Here is an 18,099-nt window from a genome sequence, read left to right on the forward strand (position 1 = left end):
ATAATAAGTGATGTCATGACAAACAAGTAATGTTGAATCCAGCCCTCATATTCTTCCTCTGTGTTTGGTTGATCTCTTTTGTAGTAAATTATGTCAGTGGAAGTTCTACTTCAGTAAGGCTTACCTAAGCATTTAATTGTTTATCCTAAAAGTGGGGATTGTGTCTTCCTCCTTTTTGTAGAACACCCATGAATATTAATCAGTTACCTTATAAAAGGATCAAAAGTAGCAGCTTTGTCATTACAGACCATAACTCCCTGCTAGATGAGGGAAAAATAGATTTTTGGAGTGAGCAAGAGGGAAAGAAGCACATGTAAGTGGTGGTAGAACAAAACAAAAGGAGTGGCCAGATTTATGGAGGAGGGAGAGGAAAAGACACAGACTATGGTTAACATTAAACCTTAATGATGTATTAAGTTATAATCCTTTCTGTGTTTCTTATAACAAGCCACTGCACCTTAATAAACACTGCTGATGACACATTAATTCATGTAATACGATATCTCTGAATTTTGGATGTTAAGGCAGATCAGTTAGTAGATGTCAGAGTAACAGTCAATGTATTGCATTCAGAATGGGTTGGTCACTGAAGTGTCTAAGAATCACTCAGCTGCTATTACAATTACACTCAAACTGCAATGTATATGTCAGGATGTAGCTTATTTATTGTATGTCTACATGTGTGCATGTTAATTTGACAATCACTACCTAAAAGAAGTGATGATATTCTGTCTCCACATGGTGCAGAATTAAATAACTGGAGTTGTCCAGACTTACTGACACCACCTGAATAACTCAGCCCTGGCAGCTATGTTTGCATGGGGTTTATGTCCTGTATTCAAAACCAGGATATTTGGTACTACGTATTTATTTCAATTATTTTACAGCATGTCATAATAACTCTCCAGAATGATAATTCTCCAAATATAATACTTAATATAATACTTGATTCTCGGCTTCTCATAAAAACAAAAACTATTTCTTAAAGTAACTTTTTACAGTTCTTAACCTTTAGTCTTGCAGTTGAAATATAGACAGCAACAATTAAACCCAGAGGGTATATTAGAAGAACTACACTGGTGCACTGGAATGGCTTAATTTGTTAAGGACAGAGCCTGTGTGTTAGATTTATGCAGCTAAGAAGAGAAAATGTGGGAAAAGTGTGTTTCACAATATTCAATATTCCACAAAGAGTAAATTAAAAATTAAGACTATACCATGGAAAATATTACTTTCAATGTTGAGTGTAGTATAAGAATAAAAAGGACCTGGACGAAGATAATGTCTTTGTCCTGTGCAGGATTTACTTGCTCAGACCCACCGCTAATACTAGTGGAAAGTTAAACTTCTATGAACTGTGCTGGAAATGAATGTCAGGAGGAGTAGCACTGCAAGACACCTATGCATCAACCTGTGGAATAGCTTGGATGCCACATAATCTCTGGGCACATAATTAAAATCATTAGTCACATAATTCAAAACACAAATAATTGCAGAGGACCCAGTTAAAATGCTCCCATTCTTTCTCATTAGCTCTCCATGAACCTGAATCTTCCCAGTACAAAACAAATGAGAATACTTTGGGGAACGCAAGTAGTTCTTCAGTGCTGCCAAAAAAGTCACGATATAGTCCTCAATCAACTAGGGCTGTTACTACAGGGCAAAAAAAAAGTAATAAAAGGCATATCTTACACAATGCCATTTATTCTATATATCTCTCCCCTGTCTGAGCCATCAGCTCTCATGAATATCTGTGAAAGCCTCATGTCCAAACCAAGGCACTATGCTGCTTGAATTGGATGATAATGTTATAACAGTTGTTATTTTGACATTATGGTTGTTCTCTATTGTACTGGAGATCCGTAGTAGCTGTCATGGGCTGTATAAACATTTTACAAATAGTGACTCAATACACAAAGTCCTTACTCAATTATTATTTAGGCAAAATTATTTTGTTCTCATAACTAAAGCTGGATTTGGCCCCAAAGCACTTATTCTGCAGAACTGTTACCAGAAAACAATCACTGCAAATGCAATTATTTTCAGGACAGCACAGAAAGAATGCCCTATTCCCCAAGCAGAGATCAAACCCAATAATTAGAAAAAAACCCAAAGAACACTCCAGAATGATCTGGTGAATAATCACAATGAACAGAAAACACAATCTATGCCAGCGTATATTATTCCACTTCAAACACAATGGCAAAACGAAATACAAAAGCAAATACAAGGCAGAAATGGACACATAAGTTGTGTCCTATTGTCAGTGTGAATAAGAAATCATGGGTAAATGGCAGAATATGGAAATACATATCTTTTAAAAGCTGAAAGAACAAAAGGGGAAAAGGCATGGCATTCCATAGGCTACTACTGTTAGCATACAATTTTCATAAAGACATGTTTTTATGTAATCTGCTCTTTTGGGGATTTTCCTTTTCAGATTTTGACTGTGAAAATGCTTCAATCAATTTATATGAAGCCACAAGGATTCTGTGGCTTTTCTTACTACAAGCTTTTCTTACTGGAGATCCCTCTATCATACGTACTTGTTCTTAAAACCATTTAATTATTGCAGTATTCTCCACTGGAGCCTTCCTACCAGTCCATTAAATGCCAGCTTTAATAAGCTGTTACCATAAAGTCACCATAAATACTTTACTTTATATATTGGACATGGAAAATGGCTAATGACTCAGATACAACTGTGTGTGAACACTTAAAAAACCAGCCTGTAACACTGAGACCTGGTCAAAAAACTGCTTGGGATTTGCTGGAAATTTCCTTCTCTTTCACTTAGTTCTAGTCCCAGCTGAACAACTGGGAGGGTGGATAACCATTAAGGCTAAAGAGCAATGTCTGTAGTGGAACGAATTAGACATCAACAAAGCCAGGACAAAAGGATAAGTGAAAATGTGCCCCTTAGGAGTATGCTGTTCTGGAATAACCTCCTCTCCTGTGTATAGCAGGTTTGGGTAGCAGGGGCTGCAGGTACCCTGCATGGGAGGAGGCTGGGAACTGCCCAGGATGGCTACATTGGGTCCAGCCAGCTGCAACCAGTGTGAGAGATGCCAGGGCAAAGACACCCCCAAAGGACTGCAGCCATTGGTGACCCACAACAAAGCAGAGGAAAGCCAGTAAGGAGCAGAAATTAGCAGAAAGGGAAGAGCACTCATGGAGCAGCAGGCAGAAACCATCACACACACAACCCCAAACCTCCTGGGCTGCCTGCTTCTTCACAGAAGGAACTGGGGAAAGTCTGAGTGTAAACACACCAAAAAATAAGCGAATTTGACATGAGGATGGGAGAGAAGTGCTTGACTGGAGCTGAGCTGGGGAACGAAAAGCTATTTATTCAAATGTTCTATTGCATTTTTTTTTTCAATACCAAAACTAGTGATCAGAAGCTTATGTTAATTAAATTCAATAACTGTGTTATTGTGTCAAAAAGATTAAATTAAGTTAAAATGGCACAAGGCAAGGATGTTTTGCCTGCAATGGCTCCCAGCAGCAGCAACAAGATTGCAGAACACCTGTTGGTTCTTAGTAATGGATCCAAGAATTCACCTAAAGTGTGCAAAGCTCCTGCAGAGAGTGCCCGATGTCACCTGATGAGCTGAGTCTGCTCTGCAGGGTAGGCAAACTGGGATATTTCTGTTTAGGAGTGAGGACCTAGGACCAGCGCAAGGCTAGGTTTTGGTGCACCAGGAAGGAAGTCACTGGGAGAAAAGCCCTGGGGGGGTTGGCTTGCTGCCTTTGCCCCTGTTGGGAAATGCAGCGGGTGCAACCTCTGCTTCTCCAAGAAGATACTACAGCAGTAGCCACTGTGGCAAACATTTGAACTCCATTTCTTGATGACGGGAAGTGTTGTGGAAACCAGTCTGGCTTTCTAGGCCACTGACATAGGTAAAACCATCAGTGGGACTGTGCACACTTTGCGGCATTGCACATCTGTCTTTAAATGACATGGTTTTCTGTGACAGCAAGGCAGCAGACGGTGATTGAAGATCTCACTTCTAATCCTGCTTGCTCTATTCCTGTGAACAGGTTGCTGTCACTGACAACCATATATTCATTCCTCCTGTGGTGATATTACCACTCATTAAGAACTGAGTAATAGGACAGAAATCTGCTTCAGGATAAATGTTGAATCTTTCTTAAGAACTGTCTGTACCTAATGGAGCAAAGAAAAGTCATCCAGGATAATGGAGATTGCTACTCCTTGCAATGAATGAAACAGCAGTCACGGCTTTGAAGGTGGGCTCTCGCCGTATTACTGTGTTTTCATATGGCCAGCAAAGAGCAATAGTAATGCCACAAAGAAATTCTTTCTCAGTGTGAATATGAAAGCAAGTGTCATCCTCCGAGGGAGCAGCAGCCAGCAGCATGCAGGAAGCTGACCGACCTCCATAGCAGGGTAGCATGGAAGTCCTAAAAATGGGAATAACAGAATGAAAATTTAAGGCCACTTTACAGAATATCACTTCACTTTCTTTGAATGGGATGTACAAATGTTCCCTGATCTCCCAGGAAACAGACAATTCTTTCAGCATTTTGCCCAAAGGTTTAATAGGCTCATGAAAATCACCTTAGTCTTACCCCAAAAAATAAGTTAGCCAGCTGTCATCCAAGGCTGGACACTGAAAAAGTCAAGTCCACATGAGCTCTAGGCCCAGTGGAGCACTGCTGGAAACCACAAGGCCATTTTACTGCATCCTAAAGGTGAATATGGGTGCAAATATCTGCCATTTCTGTAAAAATGAGAAGGTTGCGTGTGTGAAACACAAGTCTGCTGCTCTGAATTTTGACTGCATTTGGATGCCAAAAAAAATCTTTGAATATCTGAGTACCTTGGACCCTTTATGTTTTCCAAAGCACTTTTCCCCCTCAAGCCCCGTTCTCACTGCACTATTCTTACTGACAGTCTAGACTTAAAATCTGAGGGAAGACTAAGGGAAGTGTTACCAGAAAAAACAGGGATTACTCCTGTAGTTGTGTGAAGAGCCAGACTGCTGGCTTTCACCTGCCTCTACATATCTGCCTAATAATTATGTCTGAGTCTTTCCATCTCATAGCATTCTCGCATCAACCTGCCTAATTTTTAAAATTCTCTATGATTTCCCATTGTGCCAGCATATCTGAATTATCACTACACATCTGAGCTGCCACTTTAGTTTGCAAGTACAACCTAAGGGACTGGCTTCCCATATGAAAGCATACAGTGCAGTGCTCCTTACAAGAAGTAAATAATTGTTTTTTTAAGTTTTAGTCTTGGATACAAGGACATACTGATATAATCTATTGCAACAGAGCTTTAATTTTCACTACTATCAATTAAAAGCACCACTCTTAATAAATCAGGGATGAAGAGTTTTAATAAACAGTAAGATAAAAAATGACTTATCATGTCTTTCATTTTGATGTATGTACTTAATATTCTCTTTCATCACTGTAAGAAGATAGCGATCTTGCCAAAAGCTAGAGCTTTTTTTAGAGGGAGTAGGACTGATAAACAGCCACCGCTCTGCAGCTAACTGTGGAGTTTCTGTAGCTGCAAAATGTTATTAAAACTGTACCTTCAGCTCCTAAAAAAATTTAATCTAGGTGCCTTTTAGGGAGAGGCAGGCAAACATTGAGCAGTGGGCTGTTGTTCTCTTTCTGTAACTCCCACAGCATAAAATAACTTAAACCCAGTTAGGTCTCTCATGCAAAATGTCAGCGATGACTGCTGTGTGGTGGGCTCCACGGCTGACTTGGCAGTGCTGTTTGGATGGTGAGAACCTGGCAGTGCTGAGACTCAGCTTTAGCCTGAAGAAAAAAATGGTAATATTCATCCTGAAGATACCCTTGGGGAATGGACGGCTGGAGAGACTGGATGAGGTCGCTGGCTGAAGGCTGACCTACTTTGGTAATGACCAAGCAGCTTTACTATCTGGATGGTTCATATGATCCATTAGGTTCATATTGTGTACAAGCCACTACAAAAGCTGAAAGTAAACAGAGAAACTCTGAACATTTGATTGGTTTGAACTTCATAACACAATCTCTGATTCTTTAACTCAACAGTTTTCTTCGGTTAATTGGCTCAAATGAGCTCCTCTATAACAGGATTCATGCAACAATTGCTCTTATTGTGGTTATAAAGTCACAATACTGACACTGTAATTGTGATAGAAAATGTACTTTCACGTCCCTAACTTTAAATACTGCCATGAGGAAAAAAAACACCCAATCTTGTAAAATGAAGTTTCATTGTTATTTACCACTTTTTAAATATCACAGCTTGACCAACATGCTGTCAGGGAGTGGCAAGAACTGGCTGCTCCCTAAGAACCAGGGAACTGAGGCTGACCACGCAGCCTGCATGATAGCAGCCTCCTGCAGTACCCAAGGCAGGTGAGCAGGGCAGGTCCAGGGACAGCAGCCAGCTTTGACCAACAGTCTGGGTTATCAGGCAAGTTGTGGTGATGAGGAAGGTATATGGTCAAGCTGGGAAGTCAATCAAAAGGGTGAAATCAGGTCTGATGAGGATAAACAGAGTTAGACACAGCCCCGTCATCTCCCAGGCAAGCCCATAGGGGCAAGGAAGGTCCTAAGTCAAGCTGGGATGTTAGTCCATGGGTCAGGGTCCACATCAGCAGGTCTCATGGCCAGGCAGAGGCATGGCTGTGGCTGAGCTGGAGACCACCACTCCTGCAGCATAGTGGGCAGAGAATGGGGCCCCAAGGCTGGATGAAACAACGGTCCTGCGCCCATGGACAGTGGTGGGGATGAAAGTCCCAGGTGAGGCTAGTTGGGGCCCAGTAAGACATATTAGTGCCTGGCAGACTTTTCACCATGTCTTCAAACAAACAACAAAATAAATATTACAAACATTGTCTGATACATTTGTATTTTTGCAACGTATGTCACAATGAACAAAAACAATCTCCTTAAAAACCCTACTTCCCCTACAATGAATTTTTCAACCTGGCATGCACCTAGCTTAATGTGTTTTGCTATTATTTATTTATTCAGTAATGTCCTTTATCTTGCACATTGCAGCAGCCATCATCTTCCATTACAATACTTTGACTCCCATGAACAACTATTTGAAACCAGTGGAACCAATGAAGATATCTACACCCAACAATTCAGCTATGGCAAATCAGTACACATCTGCATTGACCTGAATGGGAAACTTCAGATCAGGCAGTGGTAGGTGATGCCAGCTCAGGTCTGCAAGCAAACTAGTTGTGTTAGTATGTTATAGCTCTGCTACTTCCAGTTGTAATCCAGAGATCTCTACATCACCATAGAGTCATATTCCACTGAGCTTTGCTTAGACTGAAAAACAGCAAGAGGCTTTTTTGGTTTTGTTTTGTTTTGAATACTAAGTTTGTTTACCCATTCTGAGCACCATCTAAAATTCAATGTTTTCCCAATTAACAGCTTTGGTTACTATGAATTTAAAATTAAACTGTTGTTCATAAGTCTATGAAGGACTGTGTCAGAACTTTACCTCAGCTATCTATGCTATACCGTTAAAAGGCTGTCATCCAGACAGAGCCTGTAGAGGCTTGTATTTTATATATAGTGATTGCAAGTTCAGGGAAATCCAAACATTTTAACGCAGCAGTCTTTCATGGCTAGGAGGTAGGGCATTATATCCAATGCCATCTCCAAAGTTAAAAGGCATCCCCTGAATTCCATGCAACAGAAAGAAAAGAGATGAAAAATATATTTGTGCAATGTTAGCAACGATAAATGTTGACTTTCAGGACACAACTGAAGGTTTATCTTTCTGCTGTGCTTGAGGCAAGATGACTGGGTAAGTCACAGCACTAGGAAGGATATGTTTGGGATTTGTGGGAATGTTTGAAGTTTGATGGGGACTTTTGTTAGTCCAATGCAATAGCCTTCCTCTTTTAATTGTGGCATATGCAACCAGGTGTTCAGATAAGCCTGTTTTCATACGCTTTGACATAAATATCTTAAAAATTGAATAGCTGAAAAGTAAGAAATAAAGGCACAAAAGTTAACACTGTGCAATAATAAGAAGTGTTCATATGCACAAGATGGTTTCAGTTACAGCTGCTGAAGGAAACATAGCTCTAAGCCTCACACTTAGACAGGGATATTTACTGGGGTTTTTTTGTTTGTTTCAATTGCAGTGTATATTTATTATGAAAGAGAAAAGCCCAATACATCAGTGGTGAGCAACAGCACAGATACAGCTTCTTTGCCACTATGTTCCTCCAGTTTTACACTAGGATAACTCCATTTATTTACCATATATTTCTTACAGAAACAGATGGTTACAACCCATAAAAATAAATTGCCTAATATTTTCTGTTAGAAAAGATTCTTGGGACATTTTCTGGGAAAACTCCTACTGCTAGCATCAGGCAGACCTTTCAAAACCAGCAAGAAGCCTCTGGGCTCAAGAAATACTCTGAAATTCTTTTCAGGTTAAGCTGGCACTTCGTATTAAAAAAATAATAATCCCAATTCTTGTGTTTGTATTCTGAGCCCAACTTATGCCAAAGAGTAGCTGAACATAAATGTTCCAGCCTGACTTAGTGTCCACAAAGCCACCAAACAAACACAGCACAGCAATCGCACTCTTCTGGAGCAGGCAGCTCGGTGGCACGGTGTGGTGCAGGGTGACAGTTCCTCCTTTGGCTACTCCTCATATCAGTTGGCAGCAGTTAATCTGGAAAGTTCAGGCTCAGATGATGTGTGCTGTGTTGCTAGGCTTCCTATTACCTCCTACTAAAACAATGGAGGGAATTATACTAAACCCAAACCCTCACAGTAGAAGAAGTCTTCGGTGTAAGTTGCCAGATCAAAAACTTGGAAATCACCAAATGCCTAATGTAGGATTTCATGCTACTTTTACATTTTCTGTATCTATGCTACAGTCTTAATTACTCTGTAACATCACAAGTTTCCAAAGACACCTGCTTTATTCAACACACATACCAGATGTTACTCAGGGAATTCATACATAATTGTGCAGTGAGTGCAGCCATTAAGAGGTTTGCTGGTAAAGGATTTGGGAAGTAAAGAAAGGTATCGATGTTAAAGCAGGTGAACCTGATATTAAGATGATCTGTGTTTTCTCCATCTGTATAAATTAATGTTTGTCATTGCCCACAAAATTTCACAGCTGACCATATTAAAAACCTGTACAATGTACACCGTATCCTACAAATAGAAAAGCAGACAAAAAAAAGCCCCAAACAAAAAAAAACCCAACAAAAAACCAAACCTATGTATCTAGTGTCAATTTCAATAACTTCACACATAATTCACTTCTTAACTGTATTAATTTACACTAGTTGCAGATCAGCCTGAGATCTTTCTACCTGAAGCTTATAGATGAAAAACCTTTTTCTGCATTTCTTGCATTCCTGAAATCCACATTAAATAAAGAATTTATGAAAGGAAGGCTTAAAGCTAAATTAAACCATTAATTCTCTCTTGTTCTAACAGATCATAGCAGATTAGGTGGGAAGGAGGCAAGACAAGGGACAAAAGGAGATTATTTTTGTGAAACATAAATTATCTTTGACTGTACACTCCTTGGGAGGTGAGGGCAGGCCATCATTGATTGTTTCTTAAAGTCACTGGGTGTGGAAGTCCAGGAACAGAGACTAATGGTAAAACCTCTGCAGTTTTTCCCTCTTATTATTAAATCATCAATAATATGTAACCTGAACAGCAGCACCGAGAAAGAACTATGTGCCCAAAAGCTTCTGTACTCTTTCTAACTGCGTTAATTGTTCTAATAAAGGATATTATCTCACCACAAACATTCCTCATTAAGAAGAAAAACTGCATGCATGCGTGTATGGATGTGCTTAATTATCTTAGTTGTCTTGCTGGAGCTGTATGATTGTCTTACAAGAAAAGCTTGCAAAGGAGCTCGGCAATGGATATGAAGGAGAAAGTAGAGCAAAGAAGAGTGAAAAAGTAGGGATGGAGACTCTGTGGATGCATTTTGGTTCTGTTAGCAAAAATCTTGGCAATGCACCTGAAAACCTAGAAAAGATTGCTGAAGAAGGAGTGGGGATGGGGGAACTGGCCGTCATACTTGGGTTAAGGAGGAACTTCCGCATAGTCTGACCTTTCTGTTGTAGAAACTATATTTGCTGGTCACTGGGAGAAAGGGAACAACTCCTTTTCACATCTCCATGAGCAAAGCTTCCAGCCTGGTGGTGTCAGAAGTAGGGAGCTTGGTGAAAGGCAGGGGTGGTGGCAGGTACCTCTTTTGAGGAGGGCTGAGGAAAGTGAACTGTCACCCTGAGCTGCAGAGCAGTGTCAGGAGAAAAGGACAGATGGCAGGGGAGATGGTAAAAAGAGGAATTCTTCTGGCTGCAAGGTGAAACCAGTGTTGTCACCAAGATGACAGCTTGCAGGGCCATAGGGACAGGCCATTGTAATGCTAGTGTGGAAGGAAAAGCCACACACTGTGTATTTCTATAGTCAGTGCAGCTGCAACACTGCAGCTGTGACACTGCCCAGTGGCCCAAGACAGACACTAGTAATAAACCCACTAATCCAACAACATCCTTCAACCCATACTGTTGTGTTTTAACCCCTCCCCGGCATGGGGGAGAGAATCAGAAGGGTAAAAGTGAGAAAACTCATGGGTTGAGATAAAGGCGGTTTAATAGGTAAAGTGAAAGCCATGTGTGCAAGCAAAATGGAATAAGGAATTCATTCACCACTTCCCACAGGCAGGCAGGTGTTCAGCCATGTCCAGAAAAGCCAGGCTCCATCACACATAATGGGACTCGAGAAGGCAAATGCCATACCTCCAGACATCCTCCCTTTCCTTCTTCCCTGAGCTTTATACACTGAGCATGAGGCCATGTGGTACAGGATACCCCTTGGGTCAGTTGGGGCCAGCTGTCCCAGCTGTGTCCTCTCCCAGCTCCTTGTGCCCCCCCAGCCTGCTCGCTGGTGGGGTTAGTGAGGAGCAGAAGAGGCCTTGAAGCTGTGTAAGTGCCGCTCAGCAATAATGGAAATATCTCTGCATTATCAACACTGTTTCAAGCAGAAATCCAGCTACTATGAAGAAAATCTCTCCCCAGCAAAAACCAGCACATGTACATACACTTCTCACTCATTTTAAACACCTACAGCAGAGATGTTTATAACTCAGCTAGTCAGATGACAAGTGTTTGTAGTCTAAAGGGAGAAGGAGGTACTACTAGTGCGCAACTCATGCGAGCTATTTTAGATACCTATAGTGTGGTGAGTCATACCTTGAAAGTGCCTATTCTTCCTTATTGCCTGTATAGGAAATTCAGTTTGGTAAAATGTTTCTATGTTTGGTGAGGTGAACCCAACCTTTTCAGCCTACCTTCTTAGTCATTCGGAGTCAAGTATGTCAGATACATTCCCCTTTTAAAGTGAAGGAGTAGCCTCGTATTCATCAGTTTCAGTCACAGATTGTGTTTCCTCAACTTAATCATATGAGACAGCCCAGCCATCTTGATTATGTTGTTTACCTGACTGAAATGGCTAAGACTTGTCTCCATATAACCAAGAGCTCTGCAGCTGGAGCTAACAGCTATGGCACACATTACACAGGTGTCCATACCCATTATGAAAGGAAAACTTTCAATCATTGAAGTGATGCAGTTAAAATTGTGGCTGGAAAAGTATTGCTTAATCACTCTGCATAGGTGTGCCACTCATCTACTCAGAACTCAATTAAAGTACACAATGGAAGACTATTAACGAGCAATTCCTTAAATTCTGAATGGAACATTTATGTCTTCTAAATAGTCACATTTTATTGGGCACTCTTTTAAAATGCGCTCTTTGAATCTAGATAAAAAAGCAGAGCCAGGTGACCTGAAGATGTTGCTTTAATTAATGGATTAATGTGATGTGTAATATATTATACTGGTTGACATTAAATCAGACTTCAATAAATTAGCTGACATATTTAACAAACAATTTTCTACATAAAGATGACAAGATGACTCATCAGCATGACCCTTTATAGATGGAAGTAGCATTTTGGTGCACTGGAAGACAGTTGTCTCTCTTGTCACCTCTACATCTTGACTTTACTTTGATGGCTGCTGGTTGATGTTATTTTGCCTTGGCTACTGTAACAAGAGTGACCAGTGAATACAAGACAAGGGGAACGTGGCTCCTTCTACACCACCCTCAGAGACAGCCACCTCTGTCTAGCTCTGGGTATAATCACTTGTGCCTCCCCAGACAAATGTAGCCTAAAAAATTCAACCCAAGATGGTTTAAATCTTTATTACTGGCTGGCATCAGCACAAAAACACAGCAGGAAAACCTAGGATTTTTTCTCTTAAGAAGTTGGTGCTGATATGCAAACATGAAAGGTAACTTTGAAAAACTAGAAGAGATAACGTGTTTTTAAAAGATTGTTTGCACTATTTTTCTGCAGTTTTTTTTCTTAAATGGTCCAGTGCTCTTTCCCCCCCACTTCCATTAAAATTTTGGGTATGTAAGCTGAGAAATATGTGATTTTTCAATGTTATCTTGCATTGTGTACCAACTACAGGGACAAAGTAAAAATGTTCATACCATATGGTTTTTCAAACAGTAGGTGTCCTTGAAGAAAGTATTTCTGTCTTAATGGAAGTATACTGATGAGATAAAGCTGCACTATAAATAAATATTCATGTATGATGAGACCTTGGAGATAGTTCCAGTATGTTCCTAGATATAGCCTAATACATTATTTTAAAGGAAAAAATCTCCTAAGGTTTGTGGTAGGCATCCTCCGTTATCATCCTGAACATTCATCTCATTACTGCAGTTCTGCAAAGATACTTACGGCACAGCATTAATAACAGCAAAAGTGACTGTACTGTGAAAAACACGAACTAGCTTCATTTTACACTATAAAAGAGGACCAGTGAGGTCCCTTTTATAAGAAGATCTGAGATTCAGCCATTTAGACAAAAGATACATTTTAAAGGGATGCAAAAACCTTTTAAACCTTTTCTTGTAACAGTTTATGCAGTATCTTCAAAAGGAGAAACTGTATCTTAAGAGAACCTTGAAGTTTCACAGGTGAACTTGCAATTGACAGGAGACAGTAAAACTATGGCAATTTGGTACAGCCATAGAATAATTCGATTTTAATCTTAGACTATTTACACTAGGTACCTGCACATGTATTTATCCAGCTGTGTTACGAATCCACTTAGGGGTTTATGAATAGGTTCATTATTGGGTCCAATTCAGCTTCCACAGGTATGTGCAGGGATGCAGATGCAGCATGGATGAAGTGGCTTTTTCCAGGCGACATAATAAAATACACCACCCAGCGTGTGTACAAGGGCATGGGGTTACAGCCCTCCCTCCTAACCATTTCCTACCTTCCCTCAAAGCAAATTTACATCTCCTGTTTATCATCCACTTCACTAAGAGAAGGTTCACACAAACACTAACTGCTTCTGAAAATCCTGCCCCAGAGGAAAAGGTTGTGTTGTGATATCTTAAAAGGAGGATCAGTGGGGACTGCAAATTCATCTGGCTAGGTTTATAACTCTGCAATTTTAGTGTCCTTGTAGATCCATTGTAAAAAAAAAGAGGATCTTCCAGTTTATTTCATGTGTTCAGAAGAATTTAAATATGACTATCATCTCTGAGACTTTCCTTATTCTATGGAGACAGTATTCTCCATTTCATTCTGTTAATACCCTCATCAATATGCTTTATGTTCATCGAAGTATCCCAACGGGCAGGAAACATGTAGCAAATGGCTTGGTAAGCTTCATGTCCTTCACCCCATGCTTGTTGAAACATTAAATCTTCTTCATATCCCCAGTGCATCAACCATTATTTTGGAGGCAGATTTTAAAGCTCTTATTCACAGAGGCTTAAATCCTGATTGAAAATTGCCTGAAATCACCAAGACCTGTGCTGGCTGTTTAGACCCTTTGGAAGATGTGCTTGTCAGCATGGTCTCACACATCAGTCTACCCTCACACTGACGGTTTATCAGAAAGAAATAAATGAAGGAGCCATGCAATAAGACAGGCCTGGCAAGTCAAGATTTTATAGCCAGCATATGTTCTGCATGTAACACTTACTCATGAGAATTGGACAAGAATTCCCTTCTTCCTTTTTTTCAGGCAAAATGGAATTTCTCTGTTCTAAGTCTGCCTCTCTTTCTAATCTCCAGGCTGGCATCTGGTGGCATAGATTACCAGAGGGACCTTGAGGCAGGAGGTCAGCCAAGGGCGCTGCTGGAGACTTCAGCAGTGCAAAGCAGATGCAAAATTCCCTTTGCTGGCAAACCCTCAGCTGGCTAGGCCTTCCTTCGCAAGGAGTGAGCCGTGCACTGAGGGGTGGTGTTGAAAAGATGGACGGAAGATGTGCTGATTATTCTCTCAGCAGCATCCACTTAGCACATGTTTTGTGATGAGCTTGGAAGAGTTTGCATGTGCTTCACTAGGTCACCCTATCTTACAGAGACTAAAAGAAGCCGCCAAGAACTGAATGAGCCTTTACCTACCCTTTCATCCCCACAAGCAGCCTCCAAGGAGTAGCATTTGAAGGCACGCCCTGGATGAGGCCAGACTCATTGCACAAAAATTGTGTTGATCCTCTAGCTCGGTCAATAATTCCTTTCCAGTTGTGTGAAATCCATAGGGCGTTACAACACTAAAAAAAAGAAGCAAAATCACCTAATAAAAATTATTATTTTCTTATGTTGCACATACTAATAATAAATACATCAGCAGCATTGCTGTGTAACAGACCTTTGTTGTCAGAAGGGGTTAACACACTAAAACTTTAGCAGAAGGGGCTGCAGTGCAGAGGTGAAGTTAGCATCCCATTGCTGAGAGAGGGATCCAAGAGAAGGAGAGGCAAAGGAGAACACAATCCCACAGTCCAGACCTGGGAGAACTACAGTTACACCACATCAGAAAGGACTGTGACATCTGACTGGAGAACTTTGCTGTTCTGGAGAACGTTCTTCTCCTAAAACAGAAAAAAAATAATATCCCCAATACCAATGTATACAGATTTTTAAGATTAACACAATAGATTTATTACAGCCAAGATTTCTTTCTTAAATTTCTTGTGCAGAGGCTTGTGGATCATGAAAAATAAACAATGCCCTATGCCTTCGTGCTTCTTAACCCCTGGGAAGAAACAGGTAAGCCATTAGAGAATGGTCCATTAAAAATGAAAACACAAAGTAAAGATGTGGTTTCCTGAGAAAAGTGGGTACTTTTCAATGGAAATGTGCTTTTGAAAGGGCAATTTATCAACAAAAAAACAGTTAAATTGCCTACATATTCTCATGCAGAAGAAAGACTGTCAACACATCATAAACCCTGGATTAGGTACCTGCAATACAATGAAGCACACAGACGAGATGCAGTTGCTTCCTTGCTGATTTTCTGCTTCTTAAGTAATGTTTTCTGCTTATGACAGGATACTGTTCCTATTTTTGGCTCATTAAATTTACCAGAGAAAAGGTCCCTTTTTGTATGAGATTCTCTGAATCATTCTTCCCTTGATAAAAGCTTGTTATGACACATGCAAGTTTATGTTTGCTTGAAGAGAGAGGGTACATATACAGTATATAGTGTAGCACATATGACCCAAATCTGATTGTAGAGGAATTTCTTTCTATTTGGATACCTTGTGCCAAACCCTACAGATCTCTGTGTGCACTCTTCCGCTACTAGCAGCCATTGCAACAAAGGAGCTACGCACCATATTGTCGTATTATGTGAGGACACTGCATATCAATGCATATTGTGATAACTGTTTAGAGTTAGAAATATATTCTAGGAAAATATTAAGAGCCATATTACTCTGCGGCTCTTGGCTAATGTGAAATCAGACCTCGGTTATTATACCGTGTGTTTATGTCAAGCTTAGGGTGGTCACCGCAATTAGCATGAGTAATACAGGTCATCCTTGCATTTCACTTACCACTGACTCTGGCAACCACTCACACAAATGACCTGAAAGAGAAATCCTGCCTCAGATGACTTACAAACAAAAAGCCTGGTCTTCCAGCTGAACTCACATAAATCATAAGTTCACAAGGAATTCTTTCACCTCAAGCTTAGGAAAAGCAGTTTTACTAATCATAGAACCATGGACTAGTTTGGGTTGGAAGGGACCTTTAAAGGACAGCTAGTCCACCCCCCTGCAATGAGCAGGGCCATCTTCAGCTAGCTCAGGTTGCTCAGAGCCTGGTCCAGCCTGGCCTTGAATATTTTCAGGGACAGGGCATCTACCATCTCTCTGGGCAACCTGTGCTGGTGTCTCAGCACCCTCCTCATAAAAGATTTCTTCCTCATATATAATCTAAATCTACCCTCTTTTAGTTTTAGACCATTACCCCTTCTCCTGCCACAACAGGCCCTGCTAAAATATCTGTCCTCATCTTTCTTATAAGCCCCCTTGAAGTATTGAAAAGCAGCAGTCAGATCTCCAGGCTGAACAACTTCAACTCTCTCAGGCTTTATCCACAGGAGAGGTGTTCCATCCCTCAGACCATCTTTGTGGCCCTCCTCTGGACCCGCTCCAACAGGTCCATGTCTTTCCTGTGCCAAGGACCCCAGAGCTGGATGCAGCACTGCAGGTGGGGTCTCACCGGACCAGAGCAGAGGGGCAGAATCACCTCCCTCGACCTGCTGGCCACGCTGCTTTTGATGCAGCCCAGGATACGGTTGGATTTCTGGGCTGCGAGCACACATTGCTGGCTTGTGTCCAGCTTTTCATCCACTGGTACCCCTAAGTCCTTCTCAGCAGGGCTGTTCTCAACCCCTTCATCCCCCAGCCTGTACAGATACTAGGGGCTGCCCCAACCCAGATGCAGGACCTTGGACTTGGCCTTGTTGAACCTCATGAGGAGCACACAGCTCCACTTGATACATGAGAAACAAGACAATGATGGATAGAGAAACAGGAGTATAAGGGGATATAATCATGGGATGGTCTAATCTCAAAGGTAAAATTATCAAGTTAAAAAAAAACCCAAAACTGGAAGCATAGGCTGGCCACTTCTCTAACTATTCTTCTGTGGCCATTTCCTCCAGAGCCATCACAGTAAATTCAGGTTTTATTGTTGGCAGGGCAGAATACTTTCGCAGGAAAAATTGAACAGACAGAGGAAAGAGTAAGTAACGTAAGTAATCTAAGGCTAAGGAAGTAATGGAACACCTTAATGAATCAGGAACGTTTTTATTTCTTTGTTTAAAGAAAAGTTCAATTCACCCATATTCAGTGTACAAAGAAATATTCCCACCTGACACGCACAGAGCTGCAGAGCTCCTGTGCACTGCTACAAATGAGAAGATAAACAGATCATCTTCTCAAAGGCACACTGAACAGCTGTGTATTGAGAATATCCACTGAATAGATAGCTACAACAGAATAATTTTTTGTTCTTTATAAATTCATAATAGGCAAAGTCTGTACTTTTCATGCTGACTCCAGTTTTATGCTGTCAGAGCTTTTTAACTATGCTACATTGCCTCAGCACTTCATTTTACTGCAGACTGATTGTATTTCTCGGCTGGTTCTATAACTCCTCAGAAAATTATCCCATGGTAACATAACAAACAGGCTTTATGGGTGTTTTTTTTCCCCCAAAGTAAGTAAAAAAAAATAAATCTTTTGAAAGCAGCTAGCTTTGAAAAGATTTTGTGTGTATGTGCTCCCCACTGGTCCCCTCTACCTTTCCATGGCGGAAAAACAATCAAAAATTTCTTCTAAGTAAAGACTGATCAACCAAAAGGTTTTGCCCTGAGCTGAAAGTATGCAACTAATCACATCATGAACATGGTTTTAACAGGCAAAGTCTTGCATCTGCAAAGACTTCCATGTTTCACCTTAAAGAGATCCAATAAGATTATTTTAATACTGGTTTATTTTGAGTTTTAGAGCCTCTGTTATCTGCATTTCCTGTGGAGAACCTTCATGGATACTGCTGTTTACATACTAGGAATAACATTTGAGCCTTGCAATGTCCTCTAGGGTGGTTCAACAAAGATGTTTAGAGTATCCTGTGCTTGGGAAACTTTATACAAGCCATTACATAGCCCAGAAAGCAGTACAACATAGCCCATACTCCATCTTTTT

The sequence above is a fragment of the Falco peregrinus genome, chromosome 4 (assembly GCF_023634155.1).
Source record: "Falco peregrinus isolate bFalPer1 chromosome 4, bFalPer1.pri, whole genome shotgun sequence".
Taxonomy (NCBI): Eukaryota; Metazoa; Chordata; class Aves; order Falconiformes; family Falconidae; genus Falco; species Falco peregrinus.